We start from the raw sequence: 11,404 nt of genomic DNA, 5'->3' as shown, positions 1-11,404 counted from the left end.
AAGACGAATATCCCCTCGGGCACAATACACTTTATTATTGTTATAATAATTGTTTCTGATTCATTGAAAATGGAGGACCCTGATGTCAAAAGTCTTAGTGCTTTTTTATGGTTTTATCCTCTGAGCAGTTTTTGTATATTTGACCTGGACTTTCGTTCACACATTCTAAAAACTGTTAATACAATTTTCAAGTAATCAATGATTTGTTGATTTTTGGTATTTGTGACCACAGATTTTACAAACACAAACCTTATAGAGCTATAAGGCATGCTTAGTTTACCTGGACCGCCTATTAAAGTGTGTGAAGGAACATTATGAATTGTAATTATAATTATGCATTATGATACATTACAATTATTGTGATTATAATGCATTATAGACCCAACATGTAAGTAAAGTGTTACCTGGTAGTTATAATGTGCTGTTCCACTGAGTGTTTATAATGCATTATGACCAGAACCGTATACATTACATTATTAAATTATAATACTTCATCAACATTGTTATACGTTGTTTTGCATAATAAGTATTGTATTTTAATGTTGGGGTGCTGACCCAGATAGAAGACAGCAATATCTTCAGAAAGAGAGGGACAAATGGAAGAAAGACAGGGAGACTGGAAAGAAGGAAGCTGAAGGAAGTGGACTAGTGGAGAGAGGCAAAAGGCCGAGTCAGAGCCAGAAACAAGGCCAGTGCTTTGCTTCAGTGCACGTTGTGCCACACGGACGGACAGACAGACAACACAGTGCTTTGTGTTTTGGCGTCAAAGCCTTCCTCAGCGTATGTTATACACGTTGAAGAAGGTTTGACGCCGAAACACGTGCTGCACAATGGAAATAATTATGTGCAACAGCAATTGGCATATAAAGAACTAAACAGCTTGTGCAGAATTCTCCTTTAACATTCAAGTAAGAAATATTCCATAATGTGGAGTCAGTTCAAACTCAGTCATTCATTATTTTATTCCAAATGTATAGCTGATACTGACTGAATATTGAGACGTGTGGGGACAAAAGCTGTAGGCCTATAGGAGGGGCTAGCGCCCCTCAACAATATAAGCCCCCAAATCCTATTCTTCTACTTACCCCTATGTGTCAGGATACTCTGTGACTACCATGACTATCTACTTATGTAATTTTAGTGAATTAATATGTGGCTTTACACAATTTCACCAGACTTTTCAGCATTTCTTTTCCAAACACTGATTAGAAGTATATTTCTGGCATGATAACCCCCTCTTCCCACTACACTATTTTACTCTATTTGTAGTTGGAGAGAATTTGTATTATGTGTAATATGTTTTTATTCTATTAGGATGCTACTACAGTATGGGTCTTTTAGCAAAGACTTCGCCTCGCCTACTGTAAATTACCACTACTTTGACAGTCCCAGTGTCGGTCGAGGTTAGTTTTTTCCTTCTTAGAGTTGTCTGCAACTAGAGCGGTGCATGCACGTTGGGCAATGGCCTACTTGGAACGATGCAAGTTGGAAATGCATGCCCCACCCAGTTATTATGTATCTGACCCTTTTGTGCCCTTATATGGAGTCTATGCAAATGACACATCACAAATGTTGTGATGTCAGAACAGGACAGACATTGACACGAAACAAGACAGGAACGCCCAAAAACGTCACAGCCGGTTTTTTAACAAGACAGGAACGCCCAAAAACATCACATCCGGTTTTTTACCCTGGGCAGAATTTTCTATGGCTGCCAATGCAACTTTTTCCAATCCTTAATCACATACGGACAAACATCCATGCCGATAATATCTAACTTGCGGAGGTAACGTGCCTTGTCCGCGGGCAACAGATCTTTCAACGTATGGCATTGCAAATACGTTTGATAATCGCTACTCTGCGCAATATTGTTTTGAAAATGCCGCAAATTGCATTGCAGTGAACGAGAGCAGATCACAAATCACAAATCTTACCCTGGGGGGTGGGCGGAGCCGCGGAGTCGCAGCTGACGCCCCTCCCTCCGCTCTGATGACGCGTTGTTATGTCAATGTAAATTGGCTAATTTGGGCTCTGTCCAGAGCCTGGGCAGAGGCCTTTGGGCTGGTTCTGGACAATGGTGCATCCCACCGACTACAGGCTGGGTATTCACTGCACTCCCTGTTGTGGTGTTGAACGCGTGTGTCAATTTTGAAGTCGGTGGGACGAATGGTTCTCGAGTTACGTGTATTACAGATTATAGCAAGCAATAACAAAATAATGATATTTATTTATTTATTTAAAAAGACAATATTATTAAAAGGGTCCATGTATTTATATTTTATAACATTTCAGAAAGCTGATGACAGACCAGTTTCTGGAGTGCACAGAAGCTCAAATGCCATGTTTCCTACAAAGGTACAGGTTTGTCTTGATAAATTGCAGTGGCACATGAATTCCCCCACCACGTTTTCACCACATCACACATGACATTCTCTGTGTTTGAGTACCCTCTATGCTATGGATATGGTAAGCAACCACATTTTACATTTGTGCCACCATTGAGGCACTTTCAATAAACACTACTGCATCAACCCCACTGCCTGTAAAGGCTACAAGAATACCACTCCACTGACATTCACAGAGTCAGGTTGGTATTCACCCTAGGCTAAATGTAACATCGATATAATGTAAGTAAGTAAGTAAGTTTACTGTATATCTTAAGTTTCTAAATCGCATACACTTCTGTTTAATGCACAGGCGGAGATTGTCTCTGAAGACACTTCTTCTCTTGCACCTCCCTCACCTGCTATAATGAGACTGAAACATGTAAGAATTGTGGAATACAATGTGTGTTTAAAATATAAGCAGTAGCTACATGTTAATGTTACGTATAGTTATCTATTGTTATTAATCCATCCATTATAAGCCAGGGATATTGTCTGTTGGAGACAAACTGGGTGGATTTGACTTTTCTGATTTTGTCCACTATGTTTTTGTGCCCTTAGGCCTCACGCACACTTATAGACACACTTGTCCTGTGTCTTCTTTTTTTTTTAACTTAAAATGTTATTGATTTTCAAGACCAGACAGACAAAAAACGTACAGTACACAACAACACCACAAACGTACAAAAAAAAAGAAAAGACAGAAAAATAAAAAAGGCATCGACATTGCGTTTCAAATTTGTTACATAGATTTATCTAGGCATTTACTATTGACTCTCATTCCCCCATACTCTTAAATATTGTCCATTTATACCATTTGTCCTCCATTTTTTCTTCCTGTAGTCTCAGACGGTGTGTCAGCTTCTCCATGAAATGTATTTCCAAAACACATGTGAGTGATCCACATTTACATCCCCACAACCTCTCCAACATTGTATCTGTTGCTTCAACTGCTTACTCTTGATTTTTGGTGTTCTGCATAGATTTTTCCAAGAGAATTCCCTCCATATCCGTGAATTGGTAGTTGATTGGTGCATTCTCCACATGTGTCCAATCTTTTTCTGTAATTTCTATGTTTAGTTCTGCTTCCCATTTATTTTTAATGTATTCCGTTGAATGACTGCCACTCATCAGAGTTGTATTATATTGATGATATAATTCAAATCTTTTTCCCCCTATATATTTTTAATAATTTGGACAATACCATTCACTTCTATGGAGGGCCTCCCTTTGACTTCCTTAGTATAATAATCCCTTAGTTGCAAATACCTGAAGAAATCATGTTTATCCAACATGTATTTAACACTCAAATCTGTGAAACTCTCCAATGCCCCAGTTTTCTCCAAAACACACCATGCTGTCATTCCTCTATTACTCCATATTTTAAACTCCTTATCATGCCCTGCAGGTTTAAATTAACTATCAAATGCCATCCATTTTAAAATCTTTATATCCTCTAACTTATATATTTTTACTATTTTAAACCAGATCTCCAGTGTAAATAGGGTGATTGGATCCATACAGTGTTTTATTTTCTTAAACTTTTCCTTGTCTCCTATAATATTCTGAATGGGATGTTTGTTGAATTCCTTTTCCATATCTTTCCATTTTGCTATATAATCTGGTTTACACCAACATCCTACATATCGTAACTGGGCCGAATAATAGTACATTTTTAGGTTGGGAAGACTCATGCCCCCTCTTTCCTTTGGGAGTTGAAGGGTTTGAAATCTGACCCTTGGCCTCTGCCCGGCCCACACAAACCTAGAAATCATTCTGTCCCATGTAATAAATATTGCCCTTGTGGGACCTCTACAGGTAAGGATTGGAATAGAAAGAGCAATCTGGATAATACATTTATTTGAACTGCCTCCAACCTTGAGTTCAGGTCTAGTGGCAAAGTAGCCCATCTTTGTCTCCACCAGGCCGAAGGCATGGGGAGAGAGTATGTTTTGCACTCCGTCCGTCCGTGTGTCCGTGTGTCCGTGTGTCCGTCCGTCCGTCCGTGACAAGCTAATCTCGGCCACCGTTAACCCGGTCGATGCCACATTTTGCACACACACTCCCTGGATGCCAACGATGAACCTCTGCCCCAAAATTTCCAGAACGGCCTGTTATAGCGCCACCAGGAGGCCGCTTTGTGCAAAACAAGTTTTTGCACAGTACACCTACAGATTTTGTCCAAAAATCCCGCAAATCGTTACACAGTATCTCCATAGTCATGTGCTCAAGACGGATGTGTCTGATATTTCATATTCCATCCTAATTGGCTTAACATTGGCTTTCAAATTTTGCAGGATTGGCCTGTTTTGAACAAAAAACCTCAAATCATGAACGCAGCGTGCAATTTCACGTGAAATCTTTCACGCACTTTCCTACTAGGCTGAGGAATATAGCCCACCCATTTCACATTGCCCTGTTATAGCGCCACCAACAGGTGGATTGTGCATGCGTGCCATCAACACGGATCTGCACCATTTCCCATATTCCATCCTGATTGGCAAAGATTGGAACAAACAAACAAAAAACATGTTTATATTACTCCTAAATATTCCTATCCTCCTGGTGGAGACCTGTGCCCAGAAGGGCACTTTTTCTAGTTCAATATCTTTTTTTATCTCCTGATTTACTTTTTCGTAGTTGGCTTTATATAGTGTGGACAATTTTTTTGTTATGTTTATACCCAAATATTTAATACTTTTTTGTTCCCAATTAAAGTTGAAGGCTTCCCTTATATGTAGCTGCATTTAGAGCATAGTTTAAAGCCAAAATCTGTGTTTTGGCTATGTTGATCTTGTATCCTGACAAACGACCAAATTCTTCTAATACTTTGCTTAAAATGGGGAGTGAGTCATTTGGTCTCTGGAGGAAGGCAATTACATCATCGGAAAAGAGTCCTATCTTGTGTTCGCTACCGTTTACCGTCACCCCTTGTATACCTTCATTATCTCTCACTGCTTGTGCTAAGGGTTCAATCAAACACGCGAACAACGTAGGCGAAAAAGTAAAAACAGCATCCCAATCAACAGATTCCTTGTTGATTTTACTATTTGAAGATCTGGATCCGGATCCACGGATCCAGTCCGGGTTTTCTTCCCAATAAAATGGACAAATCAACAGGAAGATAACATTTTTATGAAAAAATAAAACCACATGAGTTTTGGTGATGCTCTATATTGTCTGAATCAACATTGTTTGTGTTTGTTTACGTACTAAAAGAGTGACTTTGAGAGCTGTTTTAGCTACAATGTAAGTCAATGAGGAGCATATTTTGAATTATCAATTTCTAATCACTGGAGCAGTTATTTTTTATTTCTTGTCCACATTTGGAGTTGCATCATGGCAAAGTAACTACACAACCCAAACCTAAAAAAAAGTGGTCTTACCCTTTAAGAGTAACTTTGACAACACTGGTACTATCATGCAAGTGCATGATAAGTCAGAGGTCACAGAGGCAGGTGGTTTTGCATGCATGACACGTCGCTGGAGCAGCTTCTGGCCAGGACAGGAGACGCATGTATGCTGTAGTGAGAGAAGACTAGAGTCAGTAATGGTGAAAGCACTCAAGGATTACTGGAATGGACGACTGAGTGTGTACTTTAGGCTATGTACAGTAGCCTATGTTTCATGTGATGTACACTTCGGTATTGGACTCAATACTTTTAAGTTTACAGACCGAATTAGTAGGTAGGCTACAACTGAGTATCACATATCAATCATAATAATAAGCAAACTTTGCAACCTGACTGTAGAAAGTAACAGTAGGCTACAGTAAAGAACTTGGGGGTCATTCATGATTCTTAACTGAGTCTTGACTCTTGAGAGCATAAAATGACCCGTAGGCCTACGTACAGGTCCATTTGGTTTTATTTTACGCTCAAGAGTTACATTATTATTATACATCTGCAATACTTAATTTACAAGATGTCTACACAATTAGAGAATGTGGAATTGGATCTCTGAATCTTTTCTTTGTACCCGAGAGCCATACCCGTCTCCCAGCAGCAGGGGGCGTGCAAGCATCAAATGACCAACAGGGGGATCAGTCTATTTGACATGCGTGAAACCAAACCCGGAAGTTATTCTCATTTTTTATGTTGCCCCGCTTATTTTCAGCAAAGTTCTTCTCGTGCGGTTCTTCTTTTAATAAAAGAACATAAAAATAATATTAGTGTAGCTAAAGAAACAATGTGTGACATAGAGACGTTGAGGCTGTTCGTCAATGAACGACTGACCGCCGTTGCAGAGGACATATTAGCTGTGTTTGTCAGAACAATCGTACAATACCAACAACAAATAGATCTGCAACACAGACAGCTGGAGTTCCTCACTCCTCAAGTCACCTCTGATCTGACAGGTTTGTCACAAATCACAACGATTTATTTGACCTCGGTCTGAACTGGACCAGTCATTTACATTACATTTGTATGGCAGTAGCCCTGTAAACATGACTCTCGTATTCATACGAGTCATGATAATTATCATGGCAGTCATGTTCCAGGGCTAGTATGGCAGTTGTGTTGCTATAAGCATTAGATCAAACAATATTTTGAAACCGAATTAATTGCAACACAAACCGTTACTGTAACATACGACAACAAACAAGACAATTTAGGAGAGACAACTCAACCAAATTATCACACAATTAAGGCATATCTAATACAATTTAAACATTGTTAGAGGATGAAGTAAGTAACTGCATAGATAAACATAATTTAAAATAAATAGGGAGAAAGGGTGCATGGTGGTTTGCAATGCTTGGCGTTGGCGGCTGTAGGCAAATTAGAAAAATGTAAGTGATCTGTAAAGTGAGACTGCAGTTGTAGCAGAGATATAACCCCTCTCGGACCCCCCGGTTGAGCTCTTTTTATCGCTGACCCGTAGGGTCCCTTGCCATCAGTTGAAATCCTTATGGAAATTATGGAATACGGCCGTCAGGGGACTTCTGTCCCCTGACGTCTGTGTTTGACGTTTGGTAGCTCTGAAATTCTCTCTTGTTTCCTTCCTTGACTTCCTTATTGACATCCCATTGTACCGCCTAGCTGGCTATTGGCTAGCTGCCGTCCCTACGTTCCTGCCTCTGATCTGCTCTGTCATAGCTAGCCACTAGCTAGCCAGCTAGACGGTACAATGGGATGTCAATAAGGAAGTCAAGGAAGGAAGGAAGAGAGAATTTCAGATCTGCCAAACGGTCAAACACAGATTAAAAATACTTAACGGCTTCTGCGCCAAAGGACAATTCGCAGACCGTTTCCGTTGTCTCCTATAGCTCTTATATGCTTCTTTTGAAACATATCACAAGTTCTCACACAGCGCAGCACAGACGTTTCCGAGGTTATTTACTGTATGTCTGTGTACCATGTAGCAGGCTAGCGCTGGGACAGGACCTTATGGGTAGTCAAAGTTATCCAAATGTCAGAAACGTTACGTACCATTGGGTTCTGACTCGCGGGGCTATAGCAGAGACTGAGACCGGGTCCGGGAGACTGTAGTCTGAATAAATATTAAGAATCAATGTTCTTTATTTCCCATTTTGCATCCTAGACTTCCTCCCAGTCTGTGAAGAGGAGAAATCACCTGAGCAACTGGAGGAGAGGAGGCCTGATCTGCTCCAAGAGGAACCACAGCCTCCACAGATTAAGGCTGAACAGCAGGAGAAGGCTGAGGGGTTGACACTGACATTACTAGCAGTGAAAAGTGAATGTAATGAAAACATAGAGACAGAGCCTCTAGCCAGCACTTCAAATGAACACGTGAAATCACAAGCTGATGTAGAGAACCATGGAGCATCACAACAAACTGTTGATGTGCAGCTCATCTCTTCACACTGTTCTGAATCTGACACTGACGACAGTTATGACTGGGAGGAGACCAAGGAAGATCATTCACAAGATCAGACGCACACTGTGGAAGGACAAAGACTTTATTTGAGAAACAACCTGTCACAGGACCTGATATCAGGGCGACAAAGTCCATCCATGAGAGCCCATACAGTGGAAAGAACATTTAGTTGTACAGTTTGTTTTAAAACGTTTGCCCGAAATGCAGATCTTAAGAGGCACACAATGACTCATACGGGGGAGAAGCCCTTCAGTTGTACAGTTTGTGGTAAAACGTTTAACCGAAATTCAACTCTTAAGAAGCACACACGTATTCATGCCTTAAGTTGTATACTTTGTGGCAAGCACTTTAGTTCAAGCCCACATCTGAAGAAACACATGGACATTCATATGTGAGAGAAATCCTTAATTTTCTAGTTCATAGAGTGTTTGAGTGAAATTAGTGATCTGAAAACACACAAGGGTTTATACAGGTGAGAAAGCTTTTAGGTGAACAGTTTCTCAAGGAAGCCACTTGAGCTGACATATCATGATACATACTGTGGCACACGAATCATAGATGCCAAAGCAGAGGATGGTTATGATGAGCGCTCAGGGGGAGAAGTAAGGAGTTAAGTTTCTTTCTCGCAGACAATTTATTGACACTTAAGTACATTCTAGGCCAAATTTGACTTCTTTTAACAATCCCCCCTTTTTTCCCTTAAAAAAATAATAATCTTACAACTCTCTTTCTAAACAAAATAGAACAAATCTATGTTAGCCTGTGCTGAACTATTGCTACTGCCATTTAGCTATGTATGAGTTAAACACTTGGGCCAGGAGGTGAACCAGTGACCTTCTGATTACTAGAAGATGACCTCTCTACCCACTGAGCTACTGCCATTACTCCAATTAGAAGGTGGGTGTAAGTGCCATCCAGCCGTTTCTCTACTTTCTCTCTTGGAAGAACCACCTGTCAAGGACCCCCAAATTGACACTAATTTTAGCCCCACGGACCCCCATTTGAAGATATATGCCAGGGACCCCCCCCATGAGAGAAGATTTTTATGGCTCTAGCAGTGATTCTCAACTCGATTAATTTCAAGGACCCCCAGTTTGTCATGCATTAGTCTAAGGGCCGATTCATACTCCTATTTTACCGCTGTTTCGGCGCTGTAGTGCCGAAATGATTTCGGCTCGTCAGAATTTTTCAGTAGCACCGAAGAGCCGACTTTAGGACGGTACCCGCCCCCCCGAACCTCAAATGACGTCAAATTGTAGGCTTTACAGCGCCGAACCGACTTTTATTCGGCTCTAAAATAGGAGTATGAATCGGCCCTTAGGATCCCCATGTAACGGCATGTCTATCTTTGAGACCCCAATTTATGTTGTAAAATCAATGTTAATTTAACTCTGAGTGTGTACAAATGGAACCAAATGCACCCGCTAGGGTCCATTTGATTCCAAACTTATAATTTAGCTAGAGACCCCCTGGAACTCCATCAAGGACCCCTATGGGTCCCCAGACCCCACTTTGGGAACTAATGCTTTAGCTGCCCTTGTTGTTTCATAGTCAGCCATTCATTTTGTGATGATCGGGGATCATATTATCATTTTTTGTATATATTTTTTTTCAATAAACAAATTATTTTCACAAGTACGCTTTTTGTGTTATTCCTTTATAAACAAATGAGGCCTAAATAAATTGATTGAACGTTTCTAGATTGTATTTAGAAAATAAAGTGCCACTCTTGCAGATTTTATAAAGAAACAAATAGGCTACCATCATTTCATTATTATCTAAATACATTTCCTAATAACTCAAATATATTGTTGAGAAAGGGACACTATCTTTCTGAAAATGTACATGTTATAATCACTATGTAATTACTTGCGCAAGCAGAGCGTGTGCAAGTAATGCTATCAGTCAGGTGCTACGATGCGTGTGTCCGGGGCCAGCACATGTTATGACGTCATATGCTGGCACGAAGCTGACCGTGCAGGTATGTTTTCCGTCATGCTACGAAGCATACAGTATGTCCCATGACGTGATGAAGATATGCACCAATGTCCCTTAGAATGCACGTGATATTATGTCATATTATGCTGGCCTGGGACATACGGAAGCAGCCTCATGCAGGTATGCTTTCCGCGGATGTCCCATAACGTGATGAAGATTACTGTATGTACCAACGCCACGATGGTGACGTAATGATGATATGTTTCAGTGTCGGACATACGCATCAAACCACCCGAGGAACCATATTATACCACTAATCACTCAGAAACTACATGCATATAGACATATACACATAGACATATGAGCATATGACGTGATGAATATATGTATGCCAGGGTATAATTGGTTATCGATGGTGACGTAACAATGACGTGTTTCAGTGTCAGGTGGACTAAAGGTAATGCCCCTATGTACTAAAGGTAAATAATGCCCCTATGTATACATCTATGGAATCTGACACAACTAACAAATTTCTTTGTATAGTAGATTTGTCTCTTCTTGTTTTGTTTTGTTTAGTTTTTTGTTTGTTTTCCACGTTTTTTTGTATAATATTATTGTTGTTATTATGCTTTAACTGTGTTGTCTTCTATGTATGTGGGTTTGTATGTGGGGAGGGGGGAGGGCTGCATATGATATGACGTCATATGCTGGCCCCGGACATACGGAAGCAGACCGTGCAGGTATGTTTTCCCGCGGATGTCCCATGACGTGATGTAGATTATGTACCAATGCCAGGGTATAATTGGTTTACGATGGTGACGTAATGATGATATGTTTCAGTGTCAGGGGCATACGCATCAAACCACCCGAGTAACCACATTATACCACAAATCACTCAGAAATTACATATATACATATACACATATACACATGAGCATATGACGTGATGAATATATGTACCAATTCCAGGGTATAATTGGTTATCGATGGTGACGTAACGATGACATGTTTCAGTGTCGGGTGGACTAAAGGTAATGCCCCTATGTATACATGTATGTAATCTGACACCACTGCTCCAAAAGCAAGGTACGTAGCAAATAGCTAAACCTAATAATTCAATATTGCAAACGTTCCTTCACAGAGAGGCTGAGATTTGAAAGTTTGTTCAAGTCTCAGTCTACAGTACTTGCACGCTCTGCTTGCGCACTAGTAGAAATGGCCTACTTGTGTGCAACAAGCAA

This window comes from Protomyctophum parallelum, assembly GCF_964188405.1.
Source record: "Protomyctophum parallelum genome assembly, chromosome: 20".
Lineage (NCBI taxonomy): Eukaryota > Metazoa > Chordata > Actinopteri > Myctophiformes > Myctophidae > Protomyctophum > Protomyctophum parallelum.
This window is presented reverse-complemented; position numbering follows the sequence as displayed.